The sequence below is a fragment of the Sardina pilchardus genome, chromosome 16, assembly GCF_963854185.1.
Source record: "Sardina pilchardus chromosome 16, fSarPil1.1, whole genome shotgun sequence".
Classification (NCBI taxonomy): domain Eukaryota; kingdom Metazoa; phylum Chordata; class Actinopteri; order Clupeiformes; family Clupeidae; genus Sardina; species Sardina pilchardus.
The window spans coordinates 31,122,419-31,144,918 of record NC_085009.1 but is presented as its reverse complement, the minus strand read 5'-3'; the positions used below and the strand labels follow the sequence as shown (position 1 = coordinate 31,144,918).

At 41.4% G+C, this 22,500-nt stretch overlaps 1 protein-coding gene and 1 long non-coding RNA gene across 2 annotated transcripts in view; one reads left to right on the top strand and one right to left on the bottom strand.

Moving 5' to 3' along the window:
* LOC134059649 (uncharacterized) overlaps positions 1–22,500 on the top strand; it is a 246,170-nt gene that overhangs the window by 144,695 nt on the left and 78,975 nt on the right. The window lies entirely within an intron of this gene.
* LOC134060500 (uncharacterized) lies at positions 4,439–5,830 on the bottom strand. The gene is made up of 3 exons (XR_009935192.1): positions 5,762–5,830; positions 4,877–4,992; positions 4,439–4,778 (listed from the first exon to the last, which is right to left on the bottom strand). It is a non-coding gene; the product is annotated as an uncharacterized LOC134060500 (long non-coding RNA).

The following is a 22,500-nucleotide window of genomic DNA, read 5'->3' as shown; positions in this document are numbered from 1 at the left end:
CAACTCCACCTAGTGGTATCAACATGACAACAGGTGTGCGAGAGGGAAGACATTTAGAACCGAAAGTAAAAATAACGGTTCGATCGAATACCAGGAAGGAAGACGAAGGGGGTGCAATACCCTGCTCAATAAGTAAAGCTTTTAATATAACCGAGGTTATGAAAATAGTCATGATCAGTTTGTCTGCGAAGTTAGACTGCTACCGAACCTAAAACAAGTATAACACATTCTCTTCGTATCGGGACATGGGTGTCTGTTAGTATTTCCAATGGCGCAGAACGAGACGAACTAAAAGGTGGGTGTTGAGCTTCTTCTGTGGATAAATCAAGCAGTGTTTCACGGACGCGTTTAAAAAGAGTGCATTTGATAAATGAGCTGGAACTGAACATTTACAACGTGTGTGTTTCATGACGTCCAGTCTTAATCATGTGCGCGTTCCACAGTAGCCTGTTGTTTGCGTATGAGGAAACCATTTAGCGCGCAGGAGTACAGGCCTAGCCGCCATTTTAGGATCAATAGGCTCACAAGTTCATTTTACAGACGCTTTAAGTGAGCTTATGGAAAACTACTGCCCCGATTTTCCTGACATTATATACCATCAGATTGTAGGCCTGAATATTGGTCAGGTTAGGTTTTTATTGTAGTTCATATGCAATATTGTTCGACTTGTGTACAACTTGTTTTGTATCAACGGCTACATAAACAATAGCATTATTTAGCAATTATGTGGAAATTATCAAAATATACTTTGTACTAAATCACAACAATGCATTTGAAGTGGGATACATTATATGCATACACAAATATAGGCTTTATCTCTAAACTAAGCATTCAAAGAGTTGTATGTTTGGAAGATAATGTGAGAGGCATTATGGCAAATGTTAGTACATATGAAAAAACATGGACAAACAAGTCAACACAATACAAAATTGAGATGTTATGTTGCAGACCTACAGTCTAATTTGTGTTATTTGTATTTTAGCTTGTCATGACGAGATTCATATGAATGATATGGGGAGTGGCTGAAACATGGATCAACAAGGCAACACAAAACAGGACGGCAGTCTAAAGGGGCAAAGGTAGGTAACATGATATAAATTATGTTTCTTGAAAAAGATGCATTTCTGTTCTATGCAAAGTATCTCCCTAATACTTTAAAAGTATTGCTATCCTCACGTGTGAGATGTGTTGCTGTGTAGCATTCTACTGTAGGGGAGCGCCGGGTCAATTGAGACATGGGGCAATTGAGATACAGCGATTTCCTCGAAAACCATGCAAGCTTGAGCCGTCAGATTTTGACACTACGTCTAGCACATAACACATACCAATCCTGGCAAAGCTCGTGAAATTATGTCACGCCATTCAAAAGTTATTAGCGGGTACCGGTTTTCGTCTACGGTAGGCCTAAGTAAAATCTTACATGCGGTAGTTTTTTTGTGATCAAAAGTATTTTGGGTGCCATGCAATAATAATATGATCAAACAACAGATGAATTCGTACTTAAACAGGCCCTAAAGTATGCAATGTCATAGTTTTGAAGTTTAGAGGCAAAACAGGTTTAAGTGTCAGTAGTCGCTGGAGGTTCAATTGGTACAGCTGTTTAAATCTCCCTAACGCGAACCCGGACGTGGCTACACGATCAATATCTGTATAAATCACCGAATTAATAACTGTTTTGCGATTAACAACAACTGATTTGAGTTAACAACAACTTATTTGAATGAACAACATATATTTTGAATGAACAAAACATGAATCCACAGATATTCAGCGAAGTGAGGGAAACAAATGATACATGCGGTAGATTTTTTTTGTGATCAGAAGTTACGTACGGGACAAAAATATTTGTTTGACCTATTTATATTGCGAGAAATTATGTGAAACTTTCAGGATGACTAATACACTAGTATGTTGTCCGATATGCTCCATAAAACGTGAGTAAGGTCAGTAGTTTCTGTTTAAAACATGCTGTATGGCCCCAGCCGTGGCGCAACTGGCTGGGGCACCTGCACCGCACGCCGGCGACCCGGGTTCGATTTCCGCCCCGTGGTCCTTTCCGGATCCCACCCCGACTCTTTCACCCATTCGCTTCCTGTCTCTCTCTACTGTCCTGTAAAATTAAAGGCACAAAAGCCCAAAAAATATACTTTAAAAAAAAAAAAAAAAAAACCATGCTGTATTAATTGCCCCTCCTTTGTGTCTCAAACGACACGCATAGGTGGGGCATTTGAGACAAATGTCAGCTTACGTTCAAAGTTTGAAAACAGCGCGATCATCCAACATACACTCTAAAAACGGCTGGGTTGAAATCAACCCAATATCAACCCATGTGCTGGGTCATATATGGACCGACTCAACGTTGGGTTGCGTCAACCCAATGGGTTGGGTTACATATAACAACCCAGCATGCTGGGTTGTATCTTTAACCCAGGAGCTGGGTAGAAATAACTACATTGCCGAGTTAAAACTACTATATTAATGGGTAACAATTTTAACCCAAATGCAAGGTAGATATAACTACATTGCTGAGTTAAAACTACTAAAGGAATAGGTTATGTTCAACCCAGCAGTTGGGTGGAAATAACTACACTGCAATTAAAATTACCAAAAGAGTGGGTTTATGCACAATCCAAACTGAGTCAACCCTTGGGTTAACTAAACTATTTTTTGATGATAAAAAAAACAGACACTTATCTAAATTATTGTTGTTTATTAAGAATTTGAGGTACAGTTTACCATCAAGTATTACAAATATATAGACAGACACACAGACTTATAAGTACAAGCCTCTAACTGGATTGACATTATACACACACACACACACACACACACACACACATACTTGCAGGCCTCTAAGTGAAACGGCTTGAAGTATTAATACACACACACACACACACACACACACACATACTTGCAGGCCTCTAAGTGAAACAGCATGAAGTATTAAAAAACACACACACATACTTGCAGGCCTCTAAGTGAAACGGCATGAAGTATTAAAAAACACACACACACATACTTGCAGGCCTCTAACTTAAACGGCATGAAGTATTATAACACACACACATACTTGCAGGCCTCTAACTTAAACGGCATGAAGTATTAAAAATGCACACACACACACTTGCAGGCCTCTAACTTAAACGGCATGAAGTATTATAACACACACACATACTTGCAGAAAACGCACACATACTTGCAGGCCTCTAACTGAAACGGCATGAAGTATTACAACACACACACACATACTTGCAGAAAATGCACACATACTTGCAGGCCTCTAACTTAAACGGCATGAAGTATTACAACACACACACATACTTGCAGGCCTCTAACTGAAACAGCATGAAGTATCAAAACACACACATACTTGCAGGCCTCTAACTGAAACGGCATGAAGTATTATAACACACACACATACTTGCAGAAAACGCACACATACTTGCAGGCCTCTAACTTAAACGGCATGAAGTATTATAACACACACACATACTTGCAGGCCTCTAACTTAAACGCCATGAAGTATTACAACACACACACACATACTTGCAGGCCTCTAACTGAAACGGCATGAAGTATCAAAACACACATACTTGCAGGCCTCTAACTTAAACGCCATGAAGTATTAAAAACGCACACACATACTTGCAGGCCTCTAACTTAAACGGCATGAAGTATTACAACACACACACACACTTGCAGGCCTCTAACTTAAACGGCATGAAGCATTAAAAACGCACACACACTTAAGAGGCCTCTAATTTAAACGGCCACAAAGTTTCAGATTGAATCTGAAAACTACACTGCAAACTGTGCCCTCATTACTTTAACACAGTCTGTATGAATTCCCAGATCTGTGCACATGCATGTGGATACTGAATATCAAAGACAAAGAAGGCTTTGAAGCACACATCTACAGCCCCCAAAAGGGATGGATGTTCCAGAGCAGTTCCATCGATGATTGTGAATGCTTGGGAACACTGATGATTATCACCCAACATCAGAACGAAGGGGTACTCTGCTTTTGCCTGGGACAGGAACTCTGCCAAGTGTGTTCCAACCTGTAGATGAGAGGGGGCAAAGCAGATTCTGTTAGACAAATTGACACCCAAAGGCAGACAAACAACGCGCAACTTTACTTTTCCACTTCGTCCTCTAGTCAGGGGGCAAATTCTGAAAAGGGCTTCCGTTAAGACTTTTGCAAATGCACATCTTCAAGTTGCAACTGCCCTAACACCTCCCCCCAATCAACACTCAAAGATTGACACATTCCATATAATACATTCTATATGACACAGGAGAGAAAGTGCAACACACTTATGCACACACACACACACACATGCGCACCTATTGGCTTGAGCGTCACCGCTGCCTGCCATCCCTCCGGTGGTTGTCAGGCACCGGCAGGGAGGGACTTAGGACTGGAGAGAGGCCGGCTGCCTCATGAGGTCGTCAACAGGTTCTTGGCTGCAGTGGGGCCGTTACAGAGGTCTTACTTCCCCCCGGTGGTCGTCAAGCACCGGCAGGGAGTCAGATGGGGGAAGCAGGCCTGCAGCATCACGTGGCCTCTGGCGAGGGCATTGCCAAAGGAGTTCCCTCCCCCCGGTGGTCGTCAAGCACCGGCAGGGAGTCAGGTGGGGGAATGGCAACTGCAGTCAGGGGCCTTGGGCGGAGCCTGTGTTGGTGTTCTCCTTCCCTCCGGTGGTCGTCAGGCACCGGCAGGGTCAAACTTGGACCAGGTGGAATGGCAGCAGCCTCCTCCCAGTGGCCGTCAAGCACTGGCGGTGAGAGAAATACTGGGCTATTTCAAGGCTTACTGATCTGCCACATTTAAAACAAATGTACATTTTGTGCAGACTTAATGCCTATAGCTCACCTTAAGCAACGTATTGAAGTACTTTTGAAATTTGAGCCGTGGTCCAATGACTGGAATCAATGACTGTAGACAGCCGCCGTCCAAAAGCAGAAATGATTCTTCATCGATCTTCTCAGCTGCACAACATGAGAAAATAAATATTACGCACCTGTGACTACTACAAAAAAGCATTTATGCAAAAATGCTATAGATGGATTTCTATGCAACAAAGCAACAAGGAAAAAGTGTGCAATGGAGGGGCACTTTAATGGAATAATAATTATTATGGCTCAAATTCAAATTTGCTACAATAACTTTTTAATCAAACAGACCAAGTCAATGCTGCTTTTGAAGGTCACTTTTAATATTTGCTAGCAGGTTTTACAAGTCCATTTAACTAGAAAATGACTCAAAGAGCGCTTGTCTCCGCCAAGACGATATGGGTAATTGACCCTATACACTAATCCAGCGCGAACTTTATGGGCGCTGCCATCTTGAATATCGCCATTACTGCGTGCCTGCGAGTGTGACGAGTGACACTTGTCTGTGCTTTTCAATGAAAGCATCCTGTCAGAGAATGTCTAACAAGAGGACTGCTAATGAATGAAAATGTCAGGTGAAAGGAAACATTGGATCAATGATGTCAGACTGTACCAAAACTTACCAATGAAGGTAATTTATTAACACCATAAGGTATTAAGACGTGTATTAATGACAGCTAACTTCTGCAACAGCCGCCTATGGAACCAACGGGCTAATTTCTTAGCAGCCAGGCACGCAGTAATGGCGGTTTTGTGTTACTTCCGTGTTTCGCTGGATTAGTGTATACATATTCCAGGCTGTGTGACAGAAAAACATAACCTCCTTGGTGGAGGTAGGTCTAATGAATGTTAGTAGGCTACATACCTTCAAAAGTAGGAAGCAGGTCACCAAGCCCCCAGTCGAGCAATTTTGTCTGAACAAAATCATCCATCTTAAACAAAAACACAGCAATAAAAAAAATAAGGTCACATGGGGTAATGTGATGAGAATCAAATCAAATATTCAAAATTCAATTATTCATAACCACAGATTGTTAAGATTCAAGACCATCTGTTACATCTCAAATACTAGTATAATGTAGACGAAGTAGTTTGGGATGGAAATGTTCAAGCATTGTTTTCATCATTACATTGACAGGCTAGAGAGAGAGAGAAGGCTGCGCATACACAAGTCTGAGCTGACCGTGAATTTAGAGCGACTAGGAATGGTACAACAAAAAAGGCATGCATACCGGTATTCAAATGTGTTTTGCGTATATTTAAAATGCGATTACACCAAACTTGCATGTCACGACACAAAAATCCGTAATTCTAGATATAATCCAATCGCATAATCTCAATTCTCACATGTCTTGCAGGGGAGACGTTTGTTTTACATACTAGGCAACAAACATCCAAAACAACAAGAAATTAACTGTTAAGCAAGCATAATTATCACACAAGCAATGCTATACAGATGAAAATGAAAACGAAGTGTTTCAATTGGTAATACAATGAACGACAGGAACATGGATCCACATGCCTAAAAAGACCACTACAAATACCTGCTAGGCTACGTACATTAAACCAAACCGAACTCGCAAATTTAACGACTTGACAAATATCATAGCTAAAAATACACGGTCACAGCTGCATTCCACTGGCCCTGAGAAATGTAAAATGTACATAAGGATGGCAACGATATCGTAAGCTGTACATTTTACCTACCTGAAAAGCGAATATATAGGCTATTGCAAACGTTATACCAGAGATGCAAACTCATTTTTCAGTAGCCCCTGACCGTATGTTACCTCTATTTTTTTTACCTCATGTTGGACATAATAGCAAACTAGCCAGTAGCAGCTAAACTAACTAACTCACGACTTTTACTGTCGGTGTTAGTCCTATCTGTCTATCTAAAAAGTGCACCATTTCTGACAGCTAAACGTACTTACTTTAACAAGAGACCAACATTAAGCCAGTATTGCCAACCTGTATGACCAACAACTTAGGTCTAAAAAGCTAATTTTACCATGTGCTCTGCTGCGGTGCGAATGGCACGGTCGGTGACACATTAGCTACTCTGCTGATATGTGAATGGCGCGCTAACCGATTACCAGGCAAAAAAAAAGAGAGGAAAATATTCACCGCTAAACTATTAGGAATTTCGACGATATAGATTGCACAACTTAAACATGCATTTTTGTTATTTGATGGCAGGATCATATCCAATTAAATGATAATAGCTTATGTTAAGCTAAGCATGCTAAACTACAACCATTCATATATATCGTCATCTGTGATTGGAGAACGTTAATTTGCGGCTCTGGATAAAATTGTGCAAATGTCAGGTGAACATTATTACCAATAAATCAATGAGCGCAAACTCATTTTAGTTGCCTAAAAACTAAGCGAACATATAGGCAATTGCAAATGTTACCAGAAGTACAAACTCATTTCACTAGGCTTGACGCAAATCCGTTACCTCATGTTGGGCATAATGGCAAACTAGCAGCTAGCCTGCCGAAGTTCGGTGCAAATGGCGCGGTGACCTTTAGCTGCTACCAGAGCCATGTCTTTATAGAGCTCCCCAGTCCCGCCCCTCCTCCGAGAGAGGTGCTTGTCCGGAAGTAAAATTCTCATTCATTTCTCCCATTGACTTCTGGAAAAATTCGGATATAAAACGTTTTAGACCATGCCTTAGGCTAACCAGCTACGATGTGACTCATAAGCATATAACTTATAATTTCGAGTGAAAAAATGAACAGAAAATGTAAAAAAAGCGAAAGGTACAAGACTGTGTACATATCTTAAATTCCGAGATAGAGAACTCAAATCCCCGGATGCTTTGCAAACGTACACACATTTCCAACATTTGCAGCCTAACGATACTTTAACATGGTTCCATATTAATCTGAGAAAAGAAGATGATTACTTCCTACCGTTTCCATTGAGTAAATTCAACCTTCAAGATGAGAAAACCGTTATTTTTCGGAAGACCACACATCGGTCCTGATCAGCCCTGCAGCCATTTTAAGTTTTGAAGTTCCAGCGAGACGAAGCTGGACGATAGGCGCGGGAAAAGCTGAGTACAGTTTGTTTGGCATTGCCATGGCAACGGCGATCTCTACCAATCAAAGGCTCTGCTTTCACCAGTTTTACACGTTAGGGTGTCGGGTAGTGTAGTACTCTCTCGTTAAATCGTGAATAAAGCATTGTTTTCTCAAAACAAGGTTGATGCCCCCATTAACTTTTGACATCTATATGAGCCGGTATAATCGCTTAGTCACATCGTAGCTGGTTTTAAGTCTACCATGGACGGTTACGATGTTATGGCTTATTCTCCAATTGTCAATGGAGAAATTGTATTGGATTTTTTCTTCCGGACAAGGCTGTGGGCGGGACTGGGGAGCTCTATATGGCTCTGGCTGCTACTGTCTATGGCGGTGACACGTTGCTCTGCTCAAATGCTAATGTCACGCTAGCACATTGCTAGCGATTGCTAGGCAAAAAGAAACGGAAAATATATTCACTGCTTTTTGTAACTAAACCATTAGAAATTTCGACGATATAGATTGCAGAACTTAAACATACGTTTTTATTATTTTCTGGCTGGATGGTGCGATGATATTCAATTAAATGATAAACGTTTATGCTAAGCTAAGCTAAGTTCAGTTACAACCATTCAGTAGGCTATTGTAATATGTTTACTTAGAGTTAGCCTATTACACTGAAACCACACATATTTTTCATTTAATATTGTTCTGAATTACTCAAGAAAAATGTTTTGTAATGATTAACTTACCTGACACAGAGAAGGTCACCGTCTCTCAACGTTTCTCAACCACACCGCAAAGTCGTCTGGAAAAAATGGCGGATGATATGCCCGAGATTTTTTGAAAAGTAGGAGGAGCGGCTACAACCCAATGCGTGGGGTTACTTCCTCAACCCAATTAGTTGGGTTGCTAATGGGTTGCAATGAAAGATTGTTAGAGCCCAATATTGGGTTGAAACTACCCAAATCATCACAACCCAGCAATTGGGTTACAAAATCAACCCAGCATTTTTTAGAGTGTATGTGTTAAATTACACTTGTAACTAACAGACAACACATGTGAGTTGTTGATCACATGATAAAAATGTTTGTGTACATCACGTAATCTTTGAAAAGATCGTTTAACTGAAAAGTGTCTCAATTGACCCGGCTCTCCCCTACATCACATAGCTCCTTAACACAGCCATTTAAGAGAGAAAAGTACAGACTATTAACTCGGTTTGTGATGCTTTAAGGGGAGCTGTACATAGCACGGCGTGTCGTCCATTATCCCGCTTATTCCACTGTTGCCATTGCGTTGTGTTTGTTTCCTGTGCTAATTTAAATGTTTTAATCGCTAGAACTGTATTGTTTGTAGAACTACTTTTCCCAGACACATTTCAACTCATTTCTCAAACTGCGGTTACTAGTTCTAAATGGATGGTTGCTATGGCCAAAAGCCAGTCGTTAGTTCTAATCTCCCGTTGTCAAGCTGGCATATCCCAGGATTCTGATGAACGTTAACTTTGAAAGATTGCTATTTTTCCTAGCCTACTGCCACCTAACTAGCTAAATGACACCTCTGTCATATGCTAAACGTTACTATGATCTGAACGTCTGTATTTTACAGCTTGCATGTAACGTGACAGTGCAATTAAACTTCACAGCGAGTTTGGCGAATTAATATTCACTGCGATAAGGTCAAAAACAATGGAACTACTTCATAGCCGTGCGTATATCTAAAGTTAATGCACACCCTTATAGAACGCAGGACAATGGGGAACTCAACCGAGCAGTGGAATAATGATGATTAGTTGATTAGTTATTGGATGAAAGCATTGCCAGTTGCTGATGAATCAGATAAAGATATTGCTCACTACATTAGCATGGTGCTATCTGTGCTATCCATCTGTCTGTGTGCATCCATTACGTGTAGGCATTTGCACTATAAAGAGCATCCCAGATATGGGACACAACATATTTTTGTCACAGATTTTATTTTTACACCACAGCTCATTCCATCATGAGAGGCCTCCATCACCTGTGCCCACTTGTGTGTCCATGAGGAGTGACCAGTCAATGGATCCCCCGATAACCTTCCAACATGATGATGTCACAGATGGATCAAGGCAAGTCCTTAAAATCTTTGTGCTTCTATTTAGATCAGTACAGGGGTCAGGAACCTTTTTGGCCAAAAATACCAAATGTGTGTTTTCCCTTTCCCTTAAAGGTACATTATGTAGGATTTTAAGTGTTTTAGTACCTCAAGTCAACGTCTTCATTCATAAATAGATCCTCTTTGGTGTAAAATAACATATGCCAATGATCTGACTTGTCCTACTGGCCGAAGAGTCACTTCCCGGCATTTACATTGAAAGGGACGTTCACAGGAAGGCTTCCATGTCTTTCCGGTGTATAGAAAAATATGAACTGCCGAGAGGGACATAAAACACTACCTGTTAATTACCGCTAGGGAGAAACGCGTTTTTGCATTTCGCGTTACACAGAGAAGCAGCGTGAAGACGGTCATACTTAGCCTACAGACAAGCACTGCACTTAATGCCTTTAGAGCAACTAGTTTTCCAAGAAACGTGTTGCCCAAAGCCATCGATATCTCAAAGTTGCGACAGCCGTTGACTTCCATGTTAAAGCCAGATTAGAGCGGTCACGTGGTATAGTGGGTAGACTCAGTAGTTCCCTCGGTCCCTGGTTTACTACGGGATTGACAGCAGCGATCGCATTAATATTTACGGTAAATACTCGATGAAAATTACTATAAACTGCATCTCCACATACATATATCACTCAATGAAAATGCATTATTATGCACACGACTATATAAGTCATGTAGAAAATTCTGAGATATTCATTCATTCTCTTTTTTTTTTTTAAAGATTATTTTTTTGGGCTTTTTATGCCTTTAATGTGACAGGACAGTAGAGATGACAGGAAAGGAGCGGGAGAGAGAGTAGGGGTGGGATCCGGAAAGGACCACGGGGCGGGAATCGAACCCGGGTCGCCGGCGTGCGGTGCAGGTGCCCCAGCCAGTCGCGCCACGGCTGGGGCCGATATTCATTCATTCTCAATGGAATAGTTCCCGGAAGTGCCGCCATTGTTTGTACACGGGAGTCAATGGTAGTGTCGCAACTTTGAGATATCGATGGCTTTGGTGTTGCCCAATGACGTTGATGCAGGTAGATCATGTTAGATTGGTGATGAGAATCAGGCCCGTGCTGTTAGAGCTTTTTACTCTTTGCAAGGTAATAAAAAAGTGAAGGGGAAAGGCGTTTGAGTTGCAGCTAATGGCTATTAGACACATTACATACCCGTGCGTTTTTGCTGTTGTTGGGAAATGATAGCCTAGAGCTAACCGCATGCATGGCCCGTCTATGCCATGGCCATGCCAGTGCTATGAAGCGCAAGGCAACCGCGGTTGTTGATGAGTAGCCTATGCAACATTACGTGACTTTAACAGCCTGCTTACCAACATGGGTGCATGTGTGTCGGACTCAGCATGTTTATCCAACATGAACAATCTTGAAACGGTCCGTTGTTTACGTGAGACATCGTAATTTCCATGAACACGGAGTTTGTCAGCGAAATGGGCTTTTTTGTTTCTATGCTGGAGTAAGTGAGAGTGAGGGGAGTGGCTAGTGCAGAGAGCGGTAGAATGGTGGGATTGCGGCAGAGTTGTATTTTGTTTAATTTAACGATATCTTTGTCATTTTTTGTCCGAACATGACCAAACTTTGCACTGCACTCACGCATGTCATTAGCAATACATGTGTCAATTTTAGGTCAGTTGGATGAGTGGTTTGAGAGTTATGCGTGGAACACACAGACAGACAGACAGACAGAGTGACACACAGACAGACGTTCCTTGCATTAATAGATAGTTAGATGCAAGCATTAGCCTATACTGTTATGTCAAGTTGTTAGCTGCTGCTATGCTAATATTACGATAGTAAGCTAATGTAAAAACAATATAAGCATGACAACGTAATTCACTATGTTGCTCGAGGAGTAATTACTCATACATGATCATACAAATTATTCAAAGAACTTTGGAATAACTTACATCATCACTGGAAAGAAAACTCGATGAAGTGGTAGAAGACATCTTGAATGAATCTCGACCCATTCAACTTCCCGTAGCTCTAGCCATTGTTGTAACGCACACTTGAAAACGCGTGACGCTAGAGCGTGCATGAAAAATCAAATTTAACCACTAGATGGGAGCAAAAACTACATAGTGTACGTTTAAGAGCCATACAGTAGTTTATTTTATGTATTTGCTATACTCAGGAGACTTCCACTGGCAATATGGCTGACAGGAAAAGTTTTACAGCAAGGAAGCCCTCCATTTCCGTTAATCATCAACATTGCACTCAGCATATTTCAAATGAGTAAACACATACTGTACTTTGACTTGTAATCTGAAAGCAGAGGCCCAGTAGATGTTTTTGGTATCAATAGATTGACTGTTAACACTAGAAGCGCCAAGCGCCGGTCATTTGACCGCTGACGCGTATTAGAAGCGCCGTGTAGGTTTGACCTAGATATACCTAGAACGGCCGGGCTGCGGTCATTTGACCGCAGTGATTACAAAAAAAAATAAATCTTTTCACTCGATTAAATTCCGGGACCCTACGTTCACGACTTTTCCTAAATACGCGTGTTTTGTCACCCAGAATTTTTACATGATCAAAAACACACCGGTACAAGCTAGTTTAGAGCTATTTTGCGCTCACTTATGTGACAACACTATGTTGTCTCGCGTTCGGCCATGTTTGTCCAGGCTGCTATTCTCTTTTCTCACAGCAGATGTCGCAAGGGTTTCCTGTCAGTCGGGCATGAGAATAATATTTTACCATAAAACATATAGTTTATATACAGGGTTTCCCGCAGCGCTTTCCTGCTAAGGCGGCCGCCTTAACAACATAGGGCTGCCGCCTTAACTAGCGTCTTCAATAAATAAATAAATAAATATATTATGTATAGTTATATTCGCCGTATTACTCTGTCATGTTTTCTCCCTGTCATTCCAAAACGTAGCCGCTAGTCTCCCTTCTCTGTAGAACGCATAAAAAAAGAAACTTTTTCAAATCGAGTTGGCCTATGCACAGGCGACGCGCTCATTCAGCATGAATATTTGATATACATGTATAAGGTGCCACTGCCCCAGCAAACAATTAACGTTCTGCTAACTTTCACTAACGTTAGCTTTTGGTTCCCCTATGGTTCGTTTTTCAGCAACCTACTAATAACGTTTAGAGAACGTTATCTCCAGGTTGTCAAAACAAATAACGTTCCCCTAACGTTTTTACAACTAAAGAAAAAAACGTTATATTCTGGTTGAATCCCAGCAAGCAAATAACGTTAGCCGCTGGTTCTCCTGTGGTTAGTTTATCAGTAACCTTCTAATACCCTGGAGAGAACGTTAGCTCCAGGTTATCAAAGTTTCCCGAACGTTATTACAACTAAAGAAAAAAACGTTATATTCTGGTTGCATTTCTCTTTTCACACAACGTTGCTACTTAGTTGTTTTTAGGTATCTTATTTGTATAACCATATCGGTATTCTCTGGTTATGTGCGTGGGGTTGATTGATGAAAATCGCCCCAGAGTTTCTATGAGTTTCCAATTGAACACGGCCAGCAGCCACACTGCAAAGTCGGAATAATTTGTTGCAAAATCGACATATAGCCCTATTCTATTCTTCCCCCCTCTGTTGGATTGATATTCGGCCGACCAGCCAGCCCGTCAGCTAAAGGGGCCAGCGAAGCTAGGTTGAGAAACTTCCATCTCGGGTCCGTGAGTTCTGGGGTGTTGGTGTTTTAGCAGACTCAACCTCGCTAACTTTAAGACATTTGGATAACACAGAGATAAAGTTACTCACGTAGGCTGGCTGTATGGTATCGATCACATTCTTCACATCTCCATGCACTTGTTCCATTAAGTCCAACAGGCTTTAAAAAAACACTGTATAGGGTAAACCGGGTGGAAGAGCTAGCCATAGTCCCAGGCAGGCACACAACGACTTCATGCTAACTAATCTGACGAATAGTTTTGGATTAATCCATAATCGATTAGAGTGGCACCTGAAATGCATTCATGTTTTTAAAGCTTTATTTGTTATGAAAATATGATGATGAGGACTCTCATGAGGACTCAATGAATTCTTTCTCAAACGTTGAGACTGCATCTTAAACAGCACAATGTTCCCGGGGGAGAATTGTTTTATATTAACACGTCCAAGTTATAGCCTATGTTACTGTGCTGTTCACTCAGCCTATCCCACAATTCCCAGTCCCAATTTAAAACAAAATAAACCAAAATCCATCATAATTCTGAACCGAGGACTTTTAATGGCATACGATGCAATAAAAACAGCCTGTTTTGAATGTTGAAACAGTGTGTTAGGCTAGCGCCTGCTCTGCTTATGTTTTGATCTGACTAATCGTTTATTAGGAAAAGACACCGTAGACAAGAAAGTATTAGACCTAACCGCATTTAAATACTTAGCTGACACTTGCACATGATAACAAGCCGTATTTGTCGCAGTTCAGCAAGCAACTAATGGTAAGTGAATTGTCATGCGTGTATAATGTCATTGCCTTAGTCATCAGAGACGTTCGCTCTCCCAGGTTGCAGATAGGCTGTCGCCGCAGACGGCAAGTGTACAGCGGAGCCATGCCTCGATGTCACTATAATTCTACATATTTTTTCCCCCTTTACACTTTGTTGCTGGGAGGTTAGGGGAACGTTAATGCAACCAAATATAGTAAAGTTCCCTAAAGGGTAGGAGAACGTTCTGCTAACCAAAATAAACAACCAGAAAAAAACGTAGTATTTTCGTCAAGAAAACTTTCCTGGGGAACCTTGTGGCAACTTTCGCAACTTTCAGGCAACGTTTTCCTAACCAGGAAAAAAACGTTCTAAAAACGTTCTCCTAACCAGAAATTGTTAGCTGGGGCCACGCATATCTCAGAGTGACTGCGAACACAAATAGCCTAAACGTAGCTAGATTTGACGACTCTCACAGGAATGGTTCTCAGTTGAATCTACCAAATGTGTGGGATAAGCGGCATAACACTTTTGAGCGCTTTATCTTTTTTTTTTTTTTATCACTCGTCTACTATGAATGCATAGCCCACTGCATCTTGTAATTTGTTAACACGTGTGACGTTTGCCATTTAGCCGACAGCTAACAACAACTTGTGACGGCTATTCATTCACGTGTTGTAAAATACTGAAATTGTCTGAGGTTTACACAGGCTAGTTTAAACTTTAAACTGTAGCCTCTTGTCTCCCATGGCAGTTTCATTCATCCCGACCGGGCGGGACGCACGTTTCCGTTTTGTAGAAATAATTCCTGAATGTTTTTGTTCAGAGCTGAACATGCAACTGTATTTGACAGATGACAGATTTGGGTGCTAGTGACAAAATATTAGCGTTCAATGCGGTAAGATCTCGCTAATTATGTTTTAAAAAGCATTAAAAACGTTCCGGCTCTCTTAAGCTATATGAGCAACAGGCACGCACAATATAGCTTCAATCAAAGAATTGCAGCTTTAGGCTACTAAATCACAATTCACTAACTTTACCATACAGTCGCAATGTTACATTTTCATACAGTTTCATCTTTATTTCATGGTATATTCTAAAATATCCACCATTACAAATATTCTTGGTTTTAATAGAATATTATAATATTGACTGGCTTTAAAATATAACCTATGGTGCTATGCTGAGCAGTGCAAAGGTTTTGAAAGATACAAAAGGCCCTTATTGGAGTTGTAAACTTACACTTTTAAGGTATAATATTGTCTAAATTGTGTTAATGATGTTTAATTGGTTGCTTATACAATTAAATCTGATACAATGAATGTGAAATCCAGGTATATTGCTGTCATTAGTGTCAAAATTCAACATTTTCAACATTAATGAAATGCTGACAGCCTACTAAATTTTTACTTTAGCTGACCTCTTTGTCTTAAAGTAAATCAGAAACTGCTTCTGTAGCCAACAATCCCCTCTCTACCCTTTGGGAATTGAACTGTTATATGATCCTTGGTGATGTGAATTATGAAAACCCCTTTCTTTGGTTGGTCTTGATGCGGCCTTGACTCCTTTAAGACTCGGTCTCGACTCTGACTTGCTTCCCAAAAGACTTGGTCGTTGCCACTCGGTCTCGGCTGCAGTTGAACCAACGGTCTCGACCCCCCCCCCCCCCCCCCCATCGTAGGGCAGTGGCGGCGATGCGGCGGGGACGCTACGGCGACGCCCCCTTCCCCTGGACAGACACCACCTTAACTAACAAATTTTCTGGGGGAAACCCTGATATATGTGCAATATGTATTATATATGTGATTTATTACAGTGCATGCAAATGCACTGTTCTGTTCTTCCTGGGCATCTTCTTCTTCTTCTTCTTCTTATTCTCCTAACCAGGTCCAAATTAGCTTCAACCGTTTAACGTTGAAACTTGGTTCAAACTTTGTTACGTAGGTCTTGAAAATAAGACTAAGTCTATGTATATTTCAGTTCTGTAAACTTGATACTTTTTGAGATATTAGCAAAATATGTTTCCCCATTGACTTTTCATAGACCTCTGAAGCTGCTATCCTTGCCCATATAAGGAGATCCGGGAGTTAATTGAAGCCAACTGCCCATATATGGCAAGCTTTTTTGTAGGCGAACTTCAGAGGTCTATCGCACTGCACTGCTGATTAAGCTGATTTGCACCTGTGTCAAGAGCCAGGTGCTCAAGACCCTATCAAGTTTAATTGACAGCCAGTTAAATTGAACCTGCATTATCAGCTCTCTCTGTCTACCCATTCACTCATACACACACACACACACCTGACTGCAGCACTTCATATACCACACTTCTCCATGCACTCCACAACATTCTAACCTAACTCCCCCATTTCACTGCATCATAGAAAGCCATGCTCCTTACATCCACTTACATCCACTCACACACAAACACACACGCACGCACACTCACACGCACTCACACTCAGAGGTGGAAAAGTCAAGCTTCAGAGAGTAAAAGTCCAATCACGTATTGGTTCGGTTTGTAAATTTAAGTTTGTTTCACATTTTATCTTATGTCTTGCTTTTGCATGCACTGGTAATTTCCTAGAAATTACGTTTTCTAGTTTTAATAACTATTTTTAGGCCCCAGCCGTGGCGCAACTGGCTGGGGCACCTGCACCGCACGCCGGCGACCCGGGTTCGATTCCCGCCCCGTGGTCCTTTCCGGATCCCACCCCAGCTCTCTCTCCCACTCGCTTCCTGTCATTCTCTCTACTGTCCTATCCAATTAAAGGCATAAAAAGCCCAAAAAATAATCTTTAAAAAAAAAAATAACTATTTTTAATTTGCATGGCATAGTTCATGGAGGCGATTTACAGTGGTAAAATGCGAGTTTGTTTTGAAAACGTTGCGACGTTGTTCTATTGCGCAGGCCTACGTGTGTAAACAATATTTTCAGCTGAAATTCGTTGAAGCCTATTTATGTACGTAAGGGCGCGTATGCCTACGTACATTCATAGTTGTATCTTATCTTCTATTTGTAGGCTGTCTTTTAAAGCTCAGACTAATGTAGCATTTTCTTACATATTTGCTGGACAAACAAATCTATTTTCCAATTGGTTGTGGTAGGCTACTTTAATTCAGTGGCGCAATGTTAACTCTCTCGACTACTACGCAGCAGACCTGGGTTCACAACCTGGCACGAGCGACATAAAGTAGCTTATATTGACTGAATTTTCTGACCGTTTTTCATCGTCGACGATCAATTATTTTTTTGTTAATGGTTTTTAATAACAAACTATCTGAAATAAACGGATGAATCACAATACTGTTTACCATTAACGAAAAATAATTTCGCCAGCCAATAATTTTCTGAGCCAAAATTGAGCCGCCCTCTGACAAACTTTGACTAAGCCAGTTAGACTTTTTGCATCTAAAAATAATTATATCATAGAGACACGCGAAAAATAAACGAGCCTAGAAACTAGAACTAGGCCTACAGTACATGAGATTTTCCCACAGGACACACCACATCAGTATTGTGCTCGTTGCTACGATACACAGGACTCACAGTGAGTTGACGAAAATGACATGGGGGAAAGAAGCAAACAACGTAGCCTAATCTTGATCTCGCCTTACATAGGCTACTTTCCTAATTCCTACGTAGGGCTAGTCAGACTTTTGTTAAATCTTCAGGGCCTGGTTGCACAAACACCAAAACCAAAGATTGATGATATGAACCAAATATTCTGGAACAGACAGATTTACAACATTGAACACGAAGCCTACAGTGCAAATTCAAGCTTGAGCTCGGCCATGTACAATGTCAAGAAAGGCTATTCTCTATATTGTCTTTGAATGGATTTGATCATTTCAGGCACAAATAATTTCCTGTTTATCAGCCCTGTAGCCTACAGTGCAAATTCTCATTGTTTTAAGTTGATGTGAAAACATTGTCTCTACCTCAATAGCATGGACTACAATGGATATACAGTACAGGGCCGTTGACTTGGTTCATGTCGAGGCGGATCGTTAATTAGTGTATATTTTTGAGGGCCGTTGACTTGGTTCATGTCGGGGCGGATCGTTAATTAGTGTATATTTTTGAGGGCCGTTGACTTGGTTCATGTCGGGGCGGATCGTTAATTAGTGTATATTTTTGAGGGTCAGCGGGTGCGGATTGACTCTCCTGAGGGGTCGGGTGGGTGAATGTCTTGCCAAAGAGACTCCAATGACATGAACCATGCGGATCTCCTCGTCCCACAAGCACATGCATGCACAACTAATGGAATCTATTTGTGATCTGTTTTGTCCTAAATACTCAGTGGTCAAATGGAAGAATGCAAACCAGATGCTGTCAGTGGCCAGTTTACCCAGTGGGACCTCCAGCACATATTCCAGGTTTGGATGCAGCTGTATCATGCTGCACTGATATACACGTTTTTGATGTTACAATACAGAACAATAACAATATGGTCGAAATAATATAATATCGAATAATATAATATAATAATATAATAATATAATATTGAACACCTGGATATTGTAATACAAAGTATGACCAGATATGTGTACACCAGGTGCTTGAGGAGAAGATCATCACCTTTGTGAAGAATGAGCTGAAGAGATTCAAGAAGATTTTAGATTACCAAGAGCACTTTGAGGGTAAAGAGCAGGATGAGAGTGATGCCAGAGAAGGGGCTCTTAAGATGGCACTGCACTTCCTGAGGAACATGAAAGAAAATAATATTGCTGACAAACTGCAAGAAAGTAAGAAATGCTACTTTACTTGCATTACCCAGTGTTGTGTCTTACTGTACATTTATGGTGAAATAGATTAACTGTATGTGTCTGGTGTTGGTGGCTCGATGGACATGATTGTATTGTTTTGTGTTTTATTTTCTTGTGAATTAGATGAACATGATGTGGTTTGTCAGACTGAGCTGAAGAGAAATCTCAAGAAAAAGTACCAGAGTGTGTTTGAAGGAATACAAAAGCAAGGCAGCTCTGCTCTGCTGGAGAAGATCTACACAGAGGTCTACATCACAGAGGGAGGAAGTGGGAAAGTAAATGAGGAGCATGAAGTCAGACAGATTGAGTCCAAATCCAAGAGATCAGCTGGACAGGAGACACCAATCAAATGCACAGACATCTTTAAGCCCTTACCTGGCCAAGACAAACCAATCAGAAGTGTCATCACGAAGGGAGTAGCTGGCATTGGCAAAACTGTCTCAGTTCAGAAGTACATCCTGGATTGGGCTGTGGGGAAAGAAAACCAGAATATCCGTTTCATATTTCCACTGCCTTTTAGGGAGCTCAACCGCATGAAAGACAAACAACTCTCTTTGATGGATCTTCTTCACCACTTTTTCTCAGAAATGAAGCAGTTAACTTTTCCCAGTCAGGGGAAGTACAAAGTGTTGTTCATCTTTGATGGTCTGGATGAATGTCGAGTCAAACTAGACTTTCAGAAAAATGACATTTTGACTGACGTGACAAAGGTCACTTCATTGGATGTTCTGCTGACAAATCTCATCAAGGGTAATGTGCTTCGCTCTGCTCTCCTTTGGATCACCTCCCGACCAGCAGCAACCAATCAAATCCCTCCAGAGTGTGTCGACCGGGTCACAGAAGTACAAGGGTTCAGTGACGCTCAGAAGAAGGTGTACTTTAGGAAGAGGATCAGTGATCAGGATCTTGCCAGCAAAGTTATCACTCACATAGAATCATCAAGAAGCCTCCACATTATGTGCCACATACCAGTGTTTTGCTGGATTGCTGCTAATGTTATTGAATTTATTCTCAAGAGTGAAGGAGGTAAGCAAGTTCCAAAGACTTTGACAGAGATGTACACATATTTCCTTATATTTCAAACCAAGCAGAGGAGTGTGAAATTTGAAGGAGTTCATGACACAGATCCACAGTGGAACCAGGCTAGTCTCCTTGCTCTTGGAAAGTTGGCCTACGAGCAGCTGAAGAAGGGCAACTTGATCTTTTATGAAGACGACCTGAGAGAGAGTGGTATTGATGTCAGAGAGGCAGCAGTATACTGTGGCATCTGCACCCAGATATTTCAGGAAGAGTCAGGCCTTCATCAGGAAAAGGTGTACTGCTTTGTGCATCTGAGCATCCAGGAGTACCTTGCAGCTTTGTATGTGATCCTGATGTTAATAACTGAGAGGAAAGATCTCATGTCCCCACAGCAACCCCCCAGATCAGTGTTTCAACGTCTGTGGCAAACAATGGACAAACCCATGACCACCCTACAGAAGAGTGCTGTGGACAAAGCTTTGGAACATGAAGATGGGCGCTTTGATCTGTTCCTCCGTTTCCTTCTTGGCCTCTCTCTGGAATCCAACCAGAGGCTCTTGAGAGGCCTAATAAAGGAAGTACAACATGAAAGCAAAGAGGAAATAGGCAGCTTCATAAAGACAAAGATCAGGGAGATGCCATCATCAGAAAGAGTTCTCAACCTCTTCCACTGTCTGAATGAAGTCAATGATCACTCCTTAGTGGAGGAGGTCCAGAGCTTCCTGAGTGCAGGGACACTTTCTGCAGACAAACTCTCATCCACACAGTGGTCAGCTCTTGTGTTTGTGCTTCTGACATCAGAAGAAAAGCTGGATGTGTTTGATTTGAAGAAGTACAGCAGGTCTGATGAATGTCTCCTAAGACTGCAGCCAGTAGTGGAGGAATCCCAAAAGGCTCTGTGAGTAGGATAGCAAAAGTTATGGGCAGAAGTGTGTGTGTGTGTGTGTGTGTGTGTGTGTGTGTGTGTGTGTGTGTGTGTGTGTGTGTGTGTGTGTGTGTGTGTGTGTGTGTGTGTGTGTGTGTTGTGTGTACAGTATGTGTACAGTATGTGTTTTTTTGGGGGGGGGTTAACATTTGAAATTATATTATATAAGTATGATTCAGAAGAACAGCAACACTAATGCAATTAAGTCCTTTCTAGATAACCTGTTAACTGGTGGAATGTTTTCTCCAAAATGGATGAATTTTGTACCGTGTTCTCTGATGTGACAATAGCATATATTCAACTTTGATTTATGAAAAAATAAACACAATTTTACAAGCCCAATTAAAACCTTATATTTAGGTTGGGTATTGAAATGGTAAATGGCGCCCTCTTTGGCAACCACAAAACCTCAAAACCAAGACAAAATGGTTTCCATTCTATGTCTCCTTTAAGGCTCAACAGTTGTGGGCTCACTGAGAGGAGCTGTGCAGGTCTGGCATCTGTCCTCACCAAAGCGTCTTCAAAGCTGAAAAATCTGAACCTCAGTGGCAACATTATTGGAGATATTGGGGTCCAAGAATTTTGTAGTGGACTGGGTAACCCAAACTGTGCACTGGAGACACTCAGGTAAGACATTTCAGTATCCCATAATGATCAATTCTGTGGATTAATTTGTATGCTGCATGTATCCAGTGTGTCCGGGGGGTCTAATAATTAGTGATGTTGCAAACACAGGGTTCCCGCGGGGTCTTAAAAGGTCTACAATTCTGAACTTTAAATTTAAGGCCTTAAAAAGTCTTAAAATGGGCCAGATTTCCCATACAAGGTCTTACATTTCATTTAGTCAAGTCTAAAAAATATTTTACCATCATTCATTTCCAGAAATGCTGGCAACAGAAACTCATTACAAAGTAGCAAAACGGTATCGAGTCGTAGCCTGCAAAGCGGAGCGAGCATCTTTGCTACAATTAGCCCTTTTCACGGTGATGTCAGACGAAGCGTTGCTGGGTGTCCTCCGGCATGTCCAGCCGCCTAATACTACAGAAGAAGAAGAAGAAGTATTCATGGGTTTCATCAGGTCCCTTTCCACAGGTGTATACAATCAAGCACCATGCAGTCTGCATTGATAATCAAGGTGCTTGATTGTATACACCTGTGGAAAGGGACCTGATTAAACCCATGAATACTTCTTCTTCTTCTGTAGTATTGGGCGGCTGGACATGCCGGAGGACACCCAGCAACGCTTCGTCTGACATCACCGTGAAAAGGGCTTATTGTAACGAAACCAGCAGAACGCTGCCTCAGAATGTTGG